The 19736-nt window shown below is 43.6% G+C and overlaps 2 protein-coding genes across 8 annotated transcripts in view; one reads left to right on the top strand and one right to left on the bottom strand.

The window, feature by feature from the left end:
• The window catches only part of cmss1 (cms1 ribosomal small subunit homolog), a 331630-nt gene that overhangs the window by 166741 nt on the left and 145153 nt on the right, over positions 1–19736 (bottom strand). Inside the window, exon 3 of one of the 5 annotated variants that reach the window (XM_078232880.1) lies at positions 13879–14030. The exons of the other annotated variants lie outside the window; for them this stretch is intronic. The gene's annotated coding sequence lies outside the window, so the exon portion shown is untranslated. The remainder of the gene's footprint in view (positions 1–13878; positions 14031–19736) is intronic. 5 annotated transcript variants of the gene reach the window in all.
• filip1l (filamin A interacting protein 1-like) overlaps positions 1–19736 on the top strand; it is a 253006-nt gene that overhangs the window by 107243 nt on the left and 126027 nt on the right. The gene's annotated exons all lie outside the window — the stretch shown is intronic.

Genomic DNA, 19736 nt, shown 5'->3' with positions numbered 1-19736 from the left:
GTTGCCTTGATGATTAGAAAAGGTAGTTGCTGTTTCCTTCCACTCCTAAAACAACCTCCAGATGGAAAAAACTGGGTGTGAGAATGTTGAGGTAGCACTAAGTCCATGCCAATATATCTGATCATTCTTCTTTTAGTTCCGCTGTCTAACATCATACAGTGTATTTTGGCATCACTAGTAGCTGTCACCCTTCCTGCCATAGCCTCCTCTAAACCTGCCAAAACGTAGATATTCTGCTTCAAATTGTGAACATTACAAATTGTTACAGTATGTTTCCTGTGCTAGAGTTTTGAATGGTTTTATGCTCGGCAATTCCAAGCATTGCTTATTTCTCCCCGCTGAGAAGATTGAATAAACTAAGTTATAAAAAACATTATGTTCGGTAAAGTAGCATTATTGCCCAGTGCTAGTTTCCCAATGGAACAGTCACGTGAGCTAGTTTTTCATTTCAGGGCTACAGACGGTCAGTTAACAGATGGCCCACAAATTCTACACAAGATATATATATATTCCCTTCTCAGAAATTGAAAAACTCTAAACGTAACAGCAACAGCTGACCAAGATATCTTGAAAACAACAACACTAAACATCAATGCTGTTATGAGAAGCAAGACATTGCTCATAAACCAAAGGGAAAACATTGTATTAGTGATATTCTACCCATCCCTTTTGCAAGCAGAAGATATGTCATGGTATATTAGCACGCACAATTTTATTTTTGTATTCAGAACAGCGTAATGCCGCCGTTGACATGTCTACATTGCTATTCAGGAAGAGAGTGTCCAAAAAGCATCACAGAAATTGTTACTGCCAGTCTACTTGAAAATCTCAGGTTGTGTTCTTCATGGAATTTGCAAGTATTGTAGGTAAACTCAAGGTGACGTCTCTAGGGAAGGTGATGGCCTGGTGGTATTATCGCCAGACCATTAATGCAGAAGCTCAGCTAATGTTCTGTGGTTCGAATCCCACCATGGCAAATGGTGGAATTTGAATTCAATAAAATATATCTGGAATTAAGAATCTACTGATGACCGTGAAACCATTGTCGATCGTTGGAAAAACTCATCTGGTTCATTAATGTCCTTTAGGGAAGGAAATCTGCCATCCTTATCTGGTCTGGCCTACATGTGACTCCAGAGCCTCAGCAATGTGGTTGACTCTCAACTGCCCCTGGGCAATTAGGGATGGGCAATAAATGCTAGCCCAGCCAGCGACGCCTATGTGCCACGAATGAATGAAAGCCTTTATCTTCTCTGGACTAGTTTTTAAACGTTATGTTAATCATGATAATTCAAATATCTCCCACCAATTGTCCAATTAACAAAAGCAAAGCAAGATCCCAAAAAAATAGCAGTAACCTTTTTTCATAAATTTGCTCAATGTTGCAAAGCTTCAGATTTGGAGCTCAGATGTAAATAAAATTAAATGAAAAGATACGTGGAGGTGGCTGAAAGTGTTGAAGAGTTAGGCTTTTAAGGAGAGTTTGGAACATAGCTAGAGACCTAACCAGTTGGAGGAATTTAGGGAAGGATTGTCGAGGATAAAATAGTGGAAAGCTCTGTCATTAATGGTAGAGTAATGAGACAGTGAATCACACAGTACACCAGAGTCAGAAAAGAAAAGGATGGAGGCCGAAATGTAAAGCTGCTGGGAGTTGTAGAGCTAGGGAAAAAAGTGACGCCGTGGAGGGATGAAATGACGAGCATTTTGGGATCAATGAACTTATGGAATGGAGGTCACCCAAAACAGAGGGGATAGTTCACCAGCAGCTTGTGGAAAACAGGATGCAAGTGTCAGTGATTTGGATTCATTGCAGTTTATGTAATGAGAAACTTGGGGATCAAGAGAGGAGGGCATTGGAAAACTTGAGTCTGAAAGTAACAATATTTTTTTTTTAAACCAGCAACGGGATAGAAGTAAGATGGCCAATATTCAGTCCATAAAAATGGGCAGTGTTAGAATGGCGAACATTACAAATTGTTACAGGATTGGATGTGGGATATCTGAGCTTTGGGTGGGACAATAAGGTTAAAGTCACATATTGTTGGATTGTTTTTAAATGGATATTCAGGATGGAATGTGCGATCGGGGGTCTAGGGCACAGAGTTTCTGAGAGGTAACAAGGAAGATTAGTTGATTTTGCCAATGTTGAGCTACAAGTAATTCTGGCTCACCCTTTTTGATGTCAGATTGCCACATAGGGCAGTAATAGTTATGGAAACAAGTATGATGGTGGAAAGGAATACTCCAATTCTTTACAAAATGTTGATTTAGTCAACGCTGTTTCATTATAACTTTGCTGATACATTTGGGAATTTATATCCCTTTAACTTTGCAACATTCACTATCACACTGTTTAATTTGCGCTTGTGCTGATTGTTCAAAGTTTCCAATAGAGGCGGCACTGCTTCCTCATAGCACCAGGGATCTGGGTTCCATTCCCAGCTCTGTGTGGAGTTTGCACGTTCTCCCTGTGTCTGCGTGGGTTTCCTCCGGGTGCTCCAGTTTCCTTCCACAGTCCGAAAGACGTGCTGGTTAGGTGCATTGGCCATGCCAAATTCTCTCTCAGTGTACCCGAACAGGCGCCGGAGTGTGGCGACTAGGAGATTTTCACAGTAACTGCATTGCGGGGTTAATTTAAGCCTTACTTGTGACTAATAAAATAAACTTAAACTTTAGATTTTATTACAGCATTTAGACAAAAAAAATCCTAATTTTGGTTGGAATGAATTAATTGACGCAGCTCCATTCACTTGAGAGTTTAGTTACCAACATTAGCGAATTTGTTCTCTAAATTTTTACTGCATTTGAAATCAGTACATAGAGCATGTAATGTAGCTCCGTCGCTCATACTGAAACCGCGAGTTCTCTGGCGATGTAGACCCTTACGGAGAGAATCCCCGACTCCAGCTCTTTCACAAATCCTGTGGGTGATGGAAGGCAAACATCAGATTAGACAGAGTAGATTCAGAAAGAATGTTCCCAACGATGGGGGAGTCCAGAACTAGGGGTCATATTTAAAGATAAGGGTTAAACCTTTTAGGACTGAGGTGAGGAATAGTTTCTTCACCCAGAGGGTGATGACTTGGTGGAATTCACTGCCATAGAAAGTAATTGAGGCTAAAACCAGCCTCCCATCCATTGAAACTGTCTACACTTCCCGCTGCCTCGGCAAAGCAGCCGACGTAATCAAGGACCCCACGCACCCCAGACATTCTCTCTTCAACCTTCTTCTGTTGAACCTAACTTCAGTATTTACATTAGTTCTTGTGGGAAAATCTGATTAGCTTAACCCTGGTTTGCTCAACACAATGATGATATTAAGAGAGAAATTGCTGTAGCTAGGTATTATTGGCATTTTTAGGAAAACTGACCCCCATCCTTAGAGATGAATATAAGGGGGAGGTATGGATGGAGTTTTGAAGCACTCCAGGGGCAACCAGATAGATGTGGGAATAGAACCTATTGATGGAAATATGCTGTTATATTTTGACAATTAGGAGCTAACTCATGAGAAGGCAGTACTGCAGAACTGAATCATTGAAAAGCAGTGGTGGAAGATGGTGGTCCATTGTGCCAAAAGCCACAGAGAAATCAGAGGGGATGAGGAGGGATAATGTTACAGCTAGGTTATTGGCAATTTCAACCAGGGTGAACTTGGTAGTGTGGACAGGACAAAAGTCAAAACCAATGGATGTTGACATCAGTAGCAGTGGCTGTCACTCGATTTGAAGATGCCGTCTACTCAAGGTCACGAGTTTCTGCCATGGGTCTTTATGTAACCTGAACAGGTCGATTCTGGCCCCGTAGATCTTTAGGCACATGGGACAGGGTACCCCACAAGGCAGTGGGATGCAGAGTGCAGGATTTGCTTCCTTTTCTTTCCTTCTCTGCCGCTGCTCTGCCTTATTATTAAGGCACTTTGACTCGGAGTAATGAGGCTTGATGGACAAGTTGCTGTTATTTTGAACACACGGTGGCAAGTTCCTCCCAGTCACTAATGTTAATGCTGTTGTGCTTCAAGGAGAGCTTCAGCATGTCTTTGAAGTGGTTCCTTTGTCCTGTTCTAGCATGTTGGCCATTGAGAGTTGAAGAAACAGGGCCTGGTGGGGCAGATAGCTTTTGGTCATCGGGACAATGTATCCAGTCTATCAAGGTTGATTTTGCAGGAATGTTTACGCAACCGTCTTCAAGAAGAATACTAGCATTTGTTAGATGGTCCTCCCCACTGAATCTGCTGGCCATGATGGAGGCATTGATGATGGAATTTCTCTCGAGCTCTTGTGTGTCGTTGAGACACATCCAGCTTTCACTGCAGCACAGGAGTGTGGTGACGACAACTGCTCTGTACACTGGGACTTTTGTTGTCTTGCAGAGGTGAGCTGGGAGTGCTGGAACAGAAACTTGGATGATGTCAACACATTCCAGGACTTTGAGAGGAAAGGGAGGTGGGAAATAGCATTAAAGTTGGAAAGGACAGAGGGGTCATTATCTGAAAAGGAAGAGCATGCAGGGCTCTGAGGAGAAGGTGGGAAGTGGCATGAGATGAACTGCTCCTTCGGAGAGCTGGCACAGACAAGATGGGTCAAATGGCCTCCTTCCGCGCTGTAACCATTTTGTGGTTCTGTGGGTTACAGATGAGCCTTTTAACCAAACTTGTTTTATCTTCCCCCAGTTCCAACACAAGTTAGATTAAAGTTAACTTACCCAGGGTCAAGCAGAAACGTGTACCTAAACTCTTCAACATCACTCATAATTTTTTCAGTCCATTATCTTTCCTAGTTAAGACCGCAAAGGCATTTGCAAGGATTTTGAGAGGGCGTATTTCCTCTTCACAGCTGTAACCTGAATTCTCCACTGGATCTTTACCGAAGCAGGTTATTCCTATTTTCGCAATTTGTGATGGTGACTTTTCCATTATTATGTGTATTCCGAAAAACACTGCATCAATACACTGGCCGCAATAGCTACAGGGAGGGTTAAAAGGACAAGGCTTGGGTTGCAGAGGTCCTGACAATTCTAACAGGAGGCCCTCACTATCAATTTTTCCTTACTTTCCCCAACTGGCAGCCAGTCAAATTCACAGACTGGTCTGATGGTGGAAGGCAAACATCAGATTAGACAGAGTAGATTCAGAAAGAATGTTCCCAATGACGGGGGAGTCCAGAACTAGGGGCCATAGGAACGTAGAAACATAGAAAAACTACAACACAAAACAGGCCCTTCGGCCCCACAAGTTGTGCCGAACATATCCCTACCTTTTAGGCCTACCTATAACCCTCCATCCTATTAAGTCCCATGGACTCATCCAGGAGTCTCTTAAAAGACCCTATTGAGTTTGCCTCCACCACCACTGACGGCAGCCAATTCCACTCGCCCACCACCATATTTGAAGATAAGGGTTAAACCTTTTGGGACTGACGTGAGGAGTAGTTTCTTCACCCAAAGGGTGATGAATTGGTGGAATTCACTGCCATAGAAAGTAATTGAGGCTAAAACCAGCCTCCCATCCATTGACACTGTCTACACTTCCCGCTGCCTCGGCAAAGTAGCCGGCGTAATCAAGGACCCCACGCACCCCGGACATTCTCTCTTCCACCTTCTTCTGTCGGGAAAAAGATACAAAAGTCTGAGGTCACGTACCAACCGACACAAGAACAGTTGCTTCCCTGCTGCCATCAGACTTTTGAAAGGACCTACCTCGCATTAAGTTGATCTTTCTCTACACTCTAGCTATGACTGTAACACTACATTCTGCGCGCTCTCATTTCCTTCTTTATGTACGGTATGCTTTGTCTGTATAGCGTGCAAGAAACAATACTTTTCAATGTATGCAAATACATGTGACAATAAGACAAATCAAAAACATTGTGTGATTTCAAGAATAAATTAGATATAACTCTTGGGGCTAAAGGGATATCGGTTGGGGGGGGGGGATCAGGACATTGAATTTGACGATCCATGATTAAAACGAATGGCAAAGCAGGCTCAAGGGGCTGAATGGCCTTCTCCTGCTTCTAGTTTCTATGACAGAACACCACAGTCAGGCACCCTTCGCGACGGCCTCCAGCAATGCAAACAGCCAATCATGCCCAGCCACCGCTGCAAATGAGAATGGAGAATTTGGCGCTCAGACAAATCTCCATTCACTGCAGTGGAACCAGAGAATCCCGCCAGCGTGAACTGCCGGAAAATTCCAGCCAACATTTCTCAAAAAAACCAGACAAATATGTTGCTCACGATAATAATTCACCTCCATGCTAACAAAAAGAGAACAATAAAGCAGACATATAGTTGATTGCACCATCCATATACAATATTTCCTGGATAAAAACCAAAAAGTATTGCTGCACCTCATGAGCTGCAATGTTCCTTCCCCCTCACCTCTAAATAGTTTCCCTGACACATAAGGTTAGAACCAGCAACAGAGGAACGGTTAATTCGAAAAGTGAACCACACACAAATGTACCTTGGGTGATGGGGAAGGATGGGGGAAATACACATAAATGAACGTGCAAAAATGCTGATTCATGACAAAATGTACTTGTGCACATGCAAACACACACGTGCACACAAACACGCTGTCATGTCACACCATCTGTCAGATGACCATGTGGGCCCGACTGTATCAACAGAATGCCATGTGCGATGAGATGGCAAAGGAGACATAACGTGTCTGAGTATTTCCTCCACTGGTTAACTGGAATGAAGGCTGAAATGTGGCAAATGGAAAAATAGTTTAATGGGGATATCTAACAAGTACAACTAAGAGTCAATAAGTTGCAGCCGATCAAATCCGCAAGCAAATGTGTGGCCCAAAACTTTTCAACATTTTATTCACCAGTTTCCAACGCGTTTAAAAATTGTTTGGATACGAAATGGCTTCTATTATAATTGACTGGTTTATTATCTGTATTCCAGTCAATATCGGAAAAACAGTAGAAGCAGAAGGAAGCTGAGCGAATCACACTGCGTCTAACTGCAAGGCATGAAAGGTTGTGGTAAATAAAGTATAAAATGTGTAATCCCCATGCCACCAACAAAATTCCTGTTCAGTTAAACCATATCTAGTTCCAGGTTGCATTGATGTATTGATACTAATTCAGACATCATTTTGTTAGTAAATTGTTTAGCCCCAGGACAGAATTAAGGTGTCTTTTATACAAGCTATAAATCATCTTTCACGTAACAAATGTGATTTATGCTTCCATCAAACCACCAGGGAAACACATCGCGTCTGACACAGCACTCCCTAATTGAGTAGCCAGCTTTACGGTTTGTTTTTTTAAAAACCCTGATGCACATATTAGTTATTCAAAATGCAAATATTAGTTATTCTGACTGAAATGTACGCTGATGTCAAGTGAATGGGCTCAAGATTGGTTTTAAAAATACATCTTGAAGACCCTAAGATAAAAGCAAAATACTGCGGATACTGGAATTGGAAACAAAAACAGAAAATGCTGGAAAATCTCAGCAGGTCTGTGGAGAGAGAAGAGCTAATGTGTCGAGTCTGGATAACCCTTCGTGAGAGCTCGTGAAGACCCTGTTTGAACATTCATCACCAGATTTGGCTGGACCACATCGATCTCTATTGGACCCCAGTCTCCTCAGCCTAGTTACTCACTAGTTTAGGATCAACCTGGAAAACAAGCATGACCTCTGGCTTTTTTCCTTCACCGTCCGCCATCTCTTTAAACACCCCAGCATTGCTCCTTATATCCTCACCTCCAACAAGTGTGAGAGGTTCATGGATCAAGGTAAAGATGATCTGTTCAGCTACTTCCAACCAACCCTCCCCCCTCCCCAACAACAATTCACTTGTCCACTCAACCAAATATCTCCCTTCCCCTCTCCCCACGCCATCTGAACTTGCAGCCCTATCAATTTCAGACTTCCTCTCTTGTTGAGAGTTCAAATTGCCCACAAAAACCCCCGCCTCCTGTTCCTTCGGTCCCATTGGAATGAGCAGGAGAGTGGTTAGGCCATCGGTGGGAGTGTGCTGGAGTATCGGAGTAGGAACGTTGAAGCTTAGATGACGGTTTGAGCTATTTCTGGGAAAATATGGTATTTACTTCAAAGGAACATACTCATTAAATCTATAGTGCTGTATTCAATCATAACAGTTTATCATTATGTAAACATTTCTATGTTTACCATCAGTTTCTAATTTACTCCACAACGCTTTGACAATGTTCACTAATCTAATTCTGTACGTGGCATTGTAATTCAATGTAATCATTTCCTTTTTGGTTGTTGGCATCACATTTCGAGATTACATATCCTTGCGACTATGTGTTAAAAGCTCAAAATTGACGCCAGACTGCTGCATGCTTTGACCACATTTCATGGTATTCACCACGATGAGCTAAGACCCACCACAGATAACATTAAATGACCTATTGATCCCGTGGAGCGCAAGCAATACTTCTTGTGCAATGAAAGAAATGATACACAAAATATTTCACCTGAGGGCTAAATAATTATGCACTGTAATAGTTAACAGATGCTGGATCAGCTAAACAGACAGCAATATGTTCTGCAGCCAGAAACTATTTACAGTGTTATTGATTGCATTTTTCTTGCTTTGCACTGGTCTTCATTTGAATTCACTCACTTAACAGTTATATAAACTGTTTTTATATATTGCCTCCCATACCCATCAAATTGTCAGGAAGTATATTGGAATATACTATAGAGCAGCCGACCAGAATGTAACTCTCCAATTCTAGTTAATTAGTCGCTTTCGTGTATTAATATGTCATTTGGCCATTATCGCAGTCACCTTCATGTACAGTTCATAAAATCCTCCTTCAGGTATGCGCTTCACCAATCGATACATTCTGAGTTTGTACCTTTGTGTACTTCTCCATTCTCACTGGCAGCGGAGGCCCCATGAATGGCTTTTTTCTTTATTCATTAGTGAGACATGGGCGTCGCTGGCTGGCCTGCATTTATTGCCTATCCCTAGTTGCCCTTGTTCAGAGGGCAGTTGAGAGTCAACCACATTGCTGTGGCTCTGGAGTCACATGTAGGCCAGACCAGGTAAGGATGGCAGATTGGAACCTGATGGATTTTTCCAACAATCGACAATGATCCTGGGCGGCACGGTAGCACAGTGGTTAGCACTGCTGCTTCACAGCTCCAGGGACCTGGGTTCGATTCCCAACTTGGGTCACTGTGTGGAGTTTGCACATTCTCCTTGTGTCTGCGTGAGTTTCCTCCGGGTGCTCCGGTTTCCTCCCACAGTCCAAAGATGTGCGGGTTAGGTTGATTAGCCAAGGTTAAAAATTGCCCCTTAGAGTTCTGAGATGCGGAGGTTAGAGGGATGAGCGGGTAAATATGTGGGGATAGGGCCTGGGTGGGATTGTGGTTGGTGCAGACACGATGGGCCGAATGGCCTCCTTCTGCACTGTAGGGTTTCTATGATGATTTCACGGTCATCAGTAGATTCTTAATTCCAGATTTTTTTTAATGAATTCAAATTCCACCATCTGCCGTGGCGGGATTCGAACCCAGGTCCCCAGAACATTAGTTGAGTTTCTGGATTAATAGTCTAGTGATAATACCACTAGGCCATCACCTCCCCCTCGAGAATTCTGGAGAATTCTGGCCCCGATCTATTCAGTCAACCAAAACTCAATTTCAAGCACCTCGATTATAGATCCTTTTAGCTTTCAACCGTTGTCCTCCAAGAGTTCTATATGTAGATCCGCCATTATATCTTGACTTTCAATATTTTATACCTCCTGATGTTGCTTTGATTGCCTCATTTACCGGACATGTGGCTGTGAATATTTCAAGGCATTTAAGCCTCTTGCCTCCTTAATGAGTCGATATGAAGTACAAGGCATTTTGGTGCAGATATCATTACAGAAAAGCAAAATAAGTTCTATTTTTGGATCCCTAAACTGAGAGTGGAGTGGCACAGTGGTTAGCACTGCTGCCTCAAAGTGCCAGGGATCCGGGTTCAATTCCTCGGTTGGGTCACTGTGCAAATTTTGCACGTTCTCCCCTTGTCTGTATGAGTTTCCTCTGGATGCTTTGGTTTCCTCCCACAGTTCTGCTGATTAGGTGCCTTGGCCATGCTAAATTCTCCCTCAGTGTACCCGAACAGTCACCGGAGTGCGACGACCAGGGGATTTTCACAGTGACTTCATTGCCATCAGCCATGATTGAATGGCGGAGCAGACTCGATGGGCCGAGCGGCCTAACTCTGCTCCTATGTCTTATGGTCTTATTGCCGTGTTAATGTAAGCCTACTTGTAATAATAAATAAAATTTTAAAAATAAAGTAAATGACCATCAAAATTCACATGACCTTTGCCAGAGCTACTCTCTGGCTAATTAGGTTGAGGACGCTTAATTTCAACCTGACTTAGAAACATAGCAAATTTTGCCATTTACCTAATGGCACCTTATCCCTTTTGTGTACCTCTAAGCAACCTCGTCAAGATAAATCAGCCAAATATAACTAATTTTTTAAAGATTGGTTGAAAGATTAATTTAATAATTTTAATAAAAAATATACACTCATTTTGTGATAATTTATAAACTAACAAAACCTAAGATGATAAGCCCGATACTCTGGATGTATTGTATCCGTGTATATTAAAAGTCAGGAAAGAGATAGCAGTGCACTCTTAGATATATATAAAAATAGAAAATAGAATAGTGCCAGGGAAGTGGTGAACAAGGGCAGCACGGTAACAGACTGGTTAGCACTGCTGCCTCACAGCGCCAGGGACCCGGGTTCGATTCCCGGCTTGGGTCACTCTCTGTGCGGAGTCTGCACGTTCTCCCCATGTCTGTGTGGGTTTCCTGCGGGTGCTCCGATTTCCTCCCATAGTCCAAAAGGCATGCTGGTTAGGTGCATTGGCCGTGCTAAATTCTCTCTCAGTGTACCCGAACAGGAACGGGAGTGTGGTGACTAGGGGATTTTCACAGTAACTACATTGCAGTGATAATGTAAGCCTACTTGTGACTTATAAATAAATTAACTTTAAATAAACAGCTAGTATGATTCATATACAGAGAGGAAAGATAATGGAATCCTTACCCAAAAATGTAGTATTAAAATATCTCGAAATTGAACATTTAATGAAGAGAAGTCAGCATAGATTTCAGAAGGGAAGATCATGCTTGACCAACCTCTTTGAATTCTTTGAAGAAGCAACAAGAAAGGGTGAAATAAGGCCATAATTTGATTTATTAGTCACAGGTAAGGCTTACATTAACACTGCAATGAAGTTACTGTGAAATTCCCCTAGTCGCCACACTCCAGCATTTGTTTGGGTCAATCCACCTAACCAGCACGTCTTTCGGACTGTGGGAGGAAACCGGAGCACCCGGAGGAAACCCACACAGACAAAGGGAGAACATGCAAACTCCACACAGACAGTGAACCAAGCCAGGAATCGAACAACTTAAGGTGATTGTCAAAAGAACCAAAGAAGATTAAGGGGTGATCTGATACAAGATCTTTAAGTTTTTGAGAGGCATTAATAAAGTAGACACCAAAAGAGAAAATGCTGGAAAATCTCAGCAGGTCTGGCAGCATCTGTAAGGAGAGAAAAGAGCTGACGTTTCGAGTCCAGACGACCCTTTGTCAAAGCTTGAGTAGACATAAAGTAGACATAATTAAAATGTTTCCGCTTTCAAGAGAGACCAGAACTAAGGGCCATTAATATAAGTTGGTCACTAATAAATCCATTATGGAATTTAAGAGATGTTTATTTACCTTGAGAGTAATTAGTACGTGGATAGTGCTACCATAAGGATTAGTCGAGGCAAGTAGCATACATCTAAGGGGCAGCAAGATGAACATGAAGGAAAAGGAAATAGAAAGATATGCTGATTAAGTTGGGAAAAAATGGGCTGGAGGAGACATTGTGGAGCATAAACACCAGCATAGAAACAAAGATAACAGGAGCAGGAGTAGGCCATTTGGCCCTTCGAGCCTGCTCCACCATTCAAGGTGATCATGGCTGATCCCCTATCTCAACGCCATACTCCAACACTCTCCCCATACCGTTTGACACCTATGGAGTCTAGAAATCTACCTATTTCCTTCGTAAATATATTCAGTGTCTCAGCTTCCACAGCCTCTTGTGGGGGAGAACCGCACAGGTTCACCAACCCGCTCATCTCAGTGCTCAATGGTCTACTCCGTGTCCTGAGACTGTGAGCAGGGATTTGTTGGAGCACACTGCCCATTTCTGTGCTATAAATACTTCGTAAGACAACAAATGTCTACTGTCAGACAACGAATATCACTCGTTGTTACAAATATAAAATAATCTTAAAATGGTTTTATCCTGCACAACCCTTGGCCTGAAACTGGTGAGAATGTTCTACTCTGCAAAGTTCGCTGGCTAAACATCAGCTTCATTTTGAATGCCCTCAGCCTCTGGTTTCTTAACAATTAATAAGAGCTCCCAGCTCTCCCATAGCAGTAAAATAACCAATTCTACTTTTAAAAATATTCATTCTCAGGATGCGGCTGTCACATTGATTGCCCCTCGCCAATGGCTGTCGGAATGAGATAGTAAGCCTTCTTCTGGAAGTACTGTACAGTGCTGTTGGATAGATAGTTCCAGGATGTTGACCAGTGAAAATGAAGGAATGACAATAAATGTTGTAGAGTCGTAGAGTTTACAGCATGGAAATGGGCCCTTCAGCCCAACTTGTCCATGCCGCCCTTTTTTTAAAAATCCCTAAGCTAGTCCCAATTACCCGTGTTTGGCCCATATCCTTCGATACCCATCTTACCCATGTAACTGCCTAAACGCTTTTTAAAAGACAAAATTGTACCCGCCTCTACTGCTACCTCTGGCAGCTTGTTCCAGACACTCACCACCCTGTGTGTGAAAAAATTGCCCCTCTGGACCATTTTGTTTCTCTCCCCTCTCACCTTAAACCTATGCCCTCTCGTTTTAGACTCCCCTACCTTTGGGAAAAGATATTGACTATTTAGCTGATCTGTGCCCCTCATTACTTTATAGACCTCTATAAGTTCACCCCTCAGCCTCCTACGCTCCAGAGAAGCGTAGTGTAGTGTAGTCGCCTCGAAGGACACGGGGTGTCATTAATGGATCTCCCCGTGGATTTGTGGAATATGTGTTTCCCTATTGAGCGAGTTAGAGTTTGCCCAGTGAGAGACATGTGGCAGGAGTTTAAATCCCACACTCACAGTCTGGGCCAGGGTTATGTAGGTACAGAGCACAGACCCCGATTTGTTGTAAACTGCAGATGCAGCCTTTGTTTTAATAAAGCAGTGTTTGTACCGGAAAACTGGCCTTTGGCGAGGTTACAACATACGTCCAAGTCGGAATGGTGTACAACGTGGACAAGATGGTGCTCCCATGCCCTTGATATTCCAGGTGGTAGAAGTCACAGCTTGGGAGTTGCGTCAAAGTCTCCTCGACAGGTCGCTGCAATGCAGCCTATAGTAAACATACACTTGTCGCCATGCTACACCAACGGTGGATGTTTAGGGAACTGAATGAGGTGTCAATCAAATGGACCACTTTTTCCTGTATGGTGCTGAGCTTGTTGCAAGTAAATTCATCCAGGCAACTGGAAATCACTCACTCCTGGCTCGTACCCTAGACACGGGGAGAACATGCAAACTCCACACAGACAGTCACCCAAACCGGGAATCAAACCCAGGTTCCTGGTGCCGTGAGGCAGCAGTGATAACCACTATGGGTTTCTCAGTAGGTTTCTGGCTCCTCTGCACCAGCTTGGTAGCCAGGAAGCCACTCAGGTCATTTCTACAATCGTACCCTAGGGACATGGCAAAGAGACTTTGGGGAGTCAGGAAATGAGTCATTTTGCAGAATACCCAGTCCCCAGAGCATTAAATATGGAGCTCACCCAGTTGGAGTTTCTTCAGTTCTGAAGAGAAGTCATATTAGACTCGAAACATCAACTCTTTTTCTCTCTCCACAGATGTTGCCAGACCTGCTGAGTTTTCCCAGCACTTTCTGTCTTTATTTTGAAGTTTCTGACAATTGGTGCCCCGAATTCTGTTGGTGAGCGATGGAAATGTGACATGCCATTAGTCCATTCAAGCTGTGAGTTGAGGAGATTCATTCGAACATTGGCTCTTTGTTATCTGACATATAAATGTGCTGCTTTTACAAACAAAGAAAAAATAACAGATGAAGGTGAGGGAGAAGAGGCAAAGGGGCAAGAGGGGAGAAGGAGACATGGAGAGGGAGGAAGGAGGAGGAAGAGGAGGAGTACATCACTATTTTTTTGTACCACTGCTTCAGTACTCCCTGCTTGATCTCCAGGATGCTATTGCCACCTGCCTGAGGCCTTTGCAGTCTTTGCATTAATTTGAAAACTTAATTCAAAAAATTAAACTACTGTAATTAAATTTAAATAAGGCCTCCTATCTGTTTTCACAACGGCTTGCCATTTCTTACTGTGACATATGATTGCCGGAAAGCTTTTCTACCTAACCTTGGGCAATAATCCCTCCGTGTGTTCCCCCCTTTCATAGAATCCTTACAGTGTAGAAGGGGGTCATTCTGCACTGACACTCCAATACAGCATGGTACCCAGGTCCCCCCCGACCTATCCCCGTAACCCCACGCATTTGCCTCGCTAATCCCCCTAACCTACACATCTTTGGACACTAAGGGGCAATTTAGCATGGCCAATCTACCTAACCAGCACATCTTTGGACTGTGGGAGGAAACCAGAGCACCCGGAGGAAACCCACGCAGACACGGGGAGAACGTGCAAACTCCACACAGACAGTCACCCAAACCGGGAATCGAACCTGGGTTCCTGGTGCTGTGAGGCAGCAGTGATAACCACTATGGGTTTCTCAGTAGGTTTCTGCCTCCTTTACACCAGCTTGGTCGCCAGGAAAGCGGCTGTCAAAACATTTATTGTGCATTTGTTGACAGCTCCTGCAGTCTCAGCCACACCAGCAAACACCTCCCATCTTCCCCACCATTCCTCGTCTTGAGTAAAGGTACAATTGTGTACTCCCCCCACCCCTTCCACTGGCTACGCATGTCAATCCCCTCAACCCGCTCCCCTCACCACCTGCCCACTTATCAAACCATCCCATTCACAATTCCAGGCTACATTTCCATAATGGGGACCATTTTAGGTTGATAGTAGAGACACGGTAAGTGTTATAAACAATGTAAAGGTGGCTCCCAGATCCTGGGCAACAAAGCATTTTCTCTAGGCAGAAGCTGGTATTCCTAATAGGATATTCTTAGCACTTTAGTTATTTAATGCACACAGAGCACTTACGCTGTTATTGATGATTTGATTTGATTTATTATTGTCACATGTATTAGCATACAGTGAAAAGTATTGTTTCTTGCACGTTATACAAAGCATACCGTTCATAGAGAAAGAAACGAAAGAGTGCAGAATGTTTGGGTTTTACAGTCATAACTAGGGTGTAGAGAAAGATCAACTTAATGCAAGGTAGGTCCATTCAAAAGTCTGACGGCAGCAGGGAAGAAGTTGATCTTGAGTCGGTTGATACGTGACCTCAGACTTTTGTATCTTTTTCCCGAAGGAAGAAGGTGGAAGAGAGAATATCCGGGATGCATGGCATCCTTAATTATGCTGGCTGCTTTGCCGAGGCAGCGGGAGGTGTAGACAGAGTCAACGGATGGGAGGCTGGTTTGCATGATGGATTGGGCTACATTCACAACCTTTTGCAGTTACTTGCGGTCTTGGGCAGAGCAGGAGCCACAGCAAGCTGTGATACAACCAGAAAGAATGCTTTCTATGGCGCATCTGTAAAAGTTGGTGAGAGTCGTAGCTGACATGCTAAATTTCCTTAGTCTTCTGAGAAAGTCGAGGCATTGGTCTGCTTTCTAAACTCTAGTGTCAGCATGGGAGGACCAGAACAGGTTGTTGGTGATCTGGACACCTAAAAACTTGAAGCTCTCGACCCTTTCCTTCATCCCCATTATTGTAGACAGGGGTATGTTCTCCTCTACGCTTCCTGAAGTCGATGACAATCTCCTTCATTTTGTTGACATTGAGGGAGAGATTAGTCGCCGCACCAGTTCACCAGATTCTCTATCTCATTCCTGTATTCTGTCTCGTCAACTGTTTGAGATCCGACCCACAACAGTGGTGTCGTCAGCAAACTTGAAAATCGAATTGGAGGCGAATTTGGCCGCATAGTCATAGGTGTATAAGGAGGGGCCTGAGAACACAGCCTTGTGAGGCACCGGTATTGCGGATGATCGTGGAGGAGCTGTTGTTGACTATCCTTACTGATTGTGGTCTGTGAGTTAAGGAAGTGTGATGGCACAGTTGGCCATTATGGCATGGCTGCAATCAGCGCAATGTTATGAAAGTAATGTTATCAAATTCTGGAGAAAGCGAGAAGAGTTCATAAAGATTTATAGGGTGGGATTTTCCAACTCTTCCTTCCAGGGGAAGGTGACCCCCTGTGGCAGGTTCCCTGGCACAGGACGGGTGAGCCATGCAAAATGTCATGGACATGAGATGGACTGGTAGACCCCACTGGCAGGCGATGTCTAGCCACCTCCATCACTGGAAAACTCGCCATGGGAGAATGCAGAAAATCCCGCCCATAGTTTTCATTTTCTTTGCCTCCCGTTTGCTTTTGCCATCCTAAACACCTCGGATATTCCCCCACAGCCACCACTGCCAAACCCCTTGCAAACAAAATCCTGTGTCATACGCCCAGTCATCACACAGAAACCATCTTCAAGTTCTTTAACACACTTACTGAACATATACTATCTCAGCTAAAGTTTAATAAACACTTAAAGGTTGGGGCTTAGATATGACAACTCTGTGGCTTTAACGACTGGGTTCCAACAAACAATTGACCGACCGCTAAGCTTGGGGTCAAGTATTAGTTACTAAAAGCATTTAGTGCCCTCATACTATAATTGTTGACATATAGTTAGCAATAAGTATTATAAATAACTGCACTCATCCCCAATCTTACTACTCCCAGACATTAAACACAAGGGGGCGGCACGGTGGCACAGTGGTTAGCACTGCTACCTCACAGCACCAGGGACCTGGGTTCGATTCCCGGCTTGGGTCACGGTCTATGTGGAGTTTGCACATTCTCCCCATGTCTGCGTGGGTTTCCTCCGGGTGCTCCGGTTTCCTCCCACAGTCTGAAAGACATGCCGGTTAGGTGCAGTGACCCGAACAGGTGCCGGAGTGTGGCAACTAGGGGAATTTCACAGTAACTTCATTGCAGCATTAATGTAAGCCTTACTTGTGACTAATAAATAAGCTTTAAAAAAAAACTTTACTGCGGACGCTGGAATCTGAAACAAAAACAGAAAATGCTCGAAAATTTCTGCAGGTCTGACAGCATCTGTGAAGAGAGAATAGATCCAACGTTTCACGTCTGGATGACCCTTTGTGATTCCCTCTCCACAGATGCTGTCAGGTCTGCTGAGATTTTCCAGCATTTTCTGTTTTTACTTCCAAATCTTCCTGGACTCTAAACAGTCACCCAAATTATCCTAGGCCTTGGTCTTGGTCCCACGTCCTGTGATGCCTCTTTCAATAACAGATGATACTTCAGTCAAAAGATGACCCACAATGGGGTAACTACTCAGACAGAGTGGAAGAGCAGCGCATGAGGAAATTAGCTCATCAGGGAAGTTGTAACTGAGATGTTCAACCAATTTTAGTCAACTCTCTGACATGAGCAGCTAACAGTGAAAGAGCAACACTGCCTTAAGTTTTTGAGATTCCACAAAACCACAAAGATGTCATAAGACACTCACTGTTTGACTTTTGTACAACTGGTGCTTTATTTCCTGCATAATTAAGAATCGCCGACTGCTCAAACAGGAAACATTAATTCATGTTTAATTAGTTATGCAATGCTAGCTGCATAAATGTTTAATGACATAAGTCAAGATCTCCTCCATACCGTTTCTCATTGTAACAAATGACATTCCATGTGATTGTGACAAAGATAAAATATCCTCCCTTGTCCTTCATAGAATCATAGAATGCAGAAGGAGGCCATTTGGCCCATCAAGTCTGCACCAACTACAACCCCATCCAGGCCCTTTCCCCATAACCCTAATATTTACCCTACCAACCCCTTGACACTAAGGGGCAATTTAGCATGGTCAATCAACCTAACCCGCACAATGGACCCAGGTTCAATTCTGGCCTTGGGCACCTATCTGTGTGGAGTTTGCACGTCCTCCCCATGTCTACATGGGTTTCCTCCAGGTGCTCTGGTTTCCTCCCACAGTAAGAAGTTTAACAACACCAGGTTAAAGTCCAACAGGTTTATTTGGTAGCAAAAGCCACAAGCTTTCGGAGCCTTAAGCCCCTTCTTCAGGTGAGTGGGAATTCTGTTCACAAACAGGGCATATAAAGACACAAACTCGATTTACAGAATAATGGTTGGAATGCGAATACTTACAGCTAATCAAGTCTTTAAGATAGCTGATTAGCTGTAAGCATTTATGATTAGCTGTAAGTATTCGCATTCCAACCATTATTCTGTAAATCGAGTTTGTGTCTTTATATGCCCTGTTTGTGAACAGAATTCCCACTCACCTGAAGAATGGGCTTAAGGCTCCGAAAGCTTGTGGCTTTTGCTACCAAATAAACCTGTTGGACTTTAACCTGGTGTTGTTAAACTTCTTACTGTGTTTACCCCAGTCCAACGCCGGCATCTCCACACCATTCCTCCCACAGTCCAAGGATGTGCAGGTTAGGTGGATTGGCCATATTAACCTGCCCCTTTGTGCCCCAAGGTGTGTAGGTTAGATGGATTAGCCAAGGGAAATGTGTGGGGTTATGGGAATAGGAATGGGGAGAGGGCTTGGGTAAGATACTCTGTCAGAGAATTGGTGCAAACTCGATGGGCCAAGTGGCCTCTTCTGCACTGTAGGAATTCTAGGATTCTATGAACATCAAAGCTACTGTCATTGGTAATTGATACAAACTCCATTCCCCAGACACCAATTACATCCCTCTTCCTGTCAGCTGTAATAGGCTGAATCAGACCATTTGCAAACTTCGTGTCATATTTGACCTCAGGATGAGCTTCTGCTCACGTATCCACATCAGCACCGAGACTGAAATAAGAGCAAAAAAGGCTAGGAAAACTCAGCAGGTCAGGCAGCATCTATGGAGAGAGAAACTTAGTTAATATTTCAGGTCGATTGACTGTTCCGATGAAAGGTCACTCGACTTGAAAAATTAATTTTGCTTCTCTCCAGACTCTGCCTGACCTGCTGAGCTTTTCTAGCAGTTTCGTTTTTATTTCGGATATGCAGCATCTGCAATATTTTGCTTTGTACCAGCAAAGGGGGAGGCGGTGGCGAGGCTCGGGGATGTGAGGATGAGAGATGTTAACATTGCGGTAAATTCACAGGCCCAGGATAATGCCCAGAGGACATGGGTTCGAATCCCACCAAGGGACTAAAGGTGGAACTTAAATTCAATTAATAAAATCTGGCAATAAAAGCTAATCTTGTAATGGGGACCATGTGACTATCATCGTTTGTCATAAAAACCCATCTGGTTCACTAATGTCCTTTAGGGAAGGAAATCTGCCATCCTTACCTGGTCTGGCCTACATTTGACTCCAGACCCACAGCAATGTGGTTGATTCTTAACTGCTCTCGGTAATGACCTCAGTTCAAGGGCAATTAGGGATGGGCAATAAATGGTGGCTTTGTCGGCAACACCGACATCACATGAAAGAATGAAGAAAA

The sequence above is a fragment of the Mustelus asterias genome, chromosome 17, assembly GCF_964213995.1.
Source record: "Mustelus asterias chromosome 17, sMusAst1.hap1.1, whole genome shotgun sequence".
Classification (NCBI taxonomy): Eukaryota; Metazoa; Chordata; class Chondrichthyes; order Carcharhiniformes; family Triakidae; genus Mustelus; species Mustelus asterias.
Note: the sequence above shows the minus strand (reverse complement) of the source record. Positions and strands in the feature narration are given on the sequence as shown.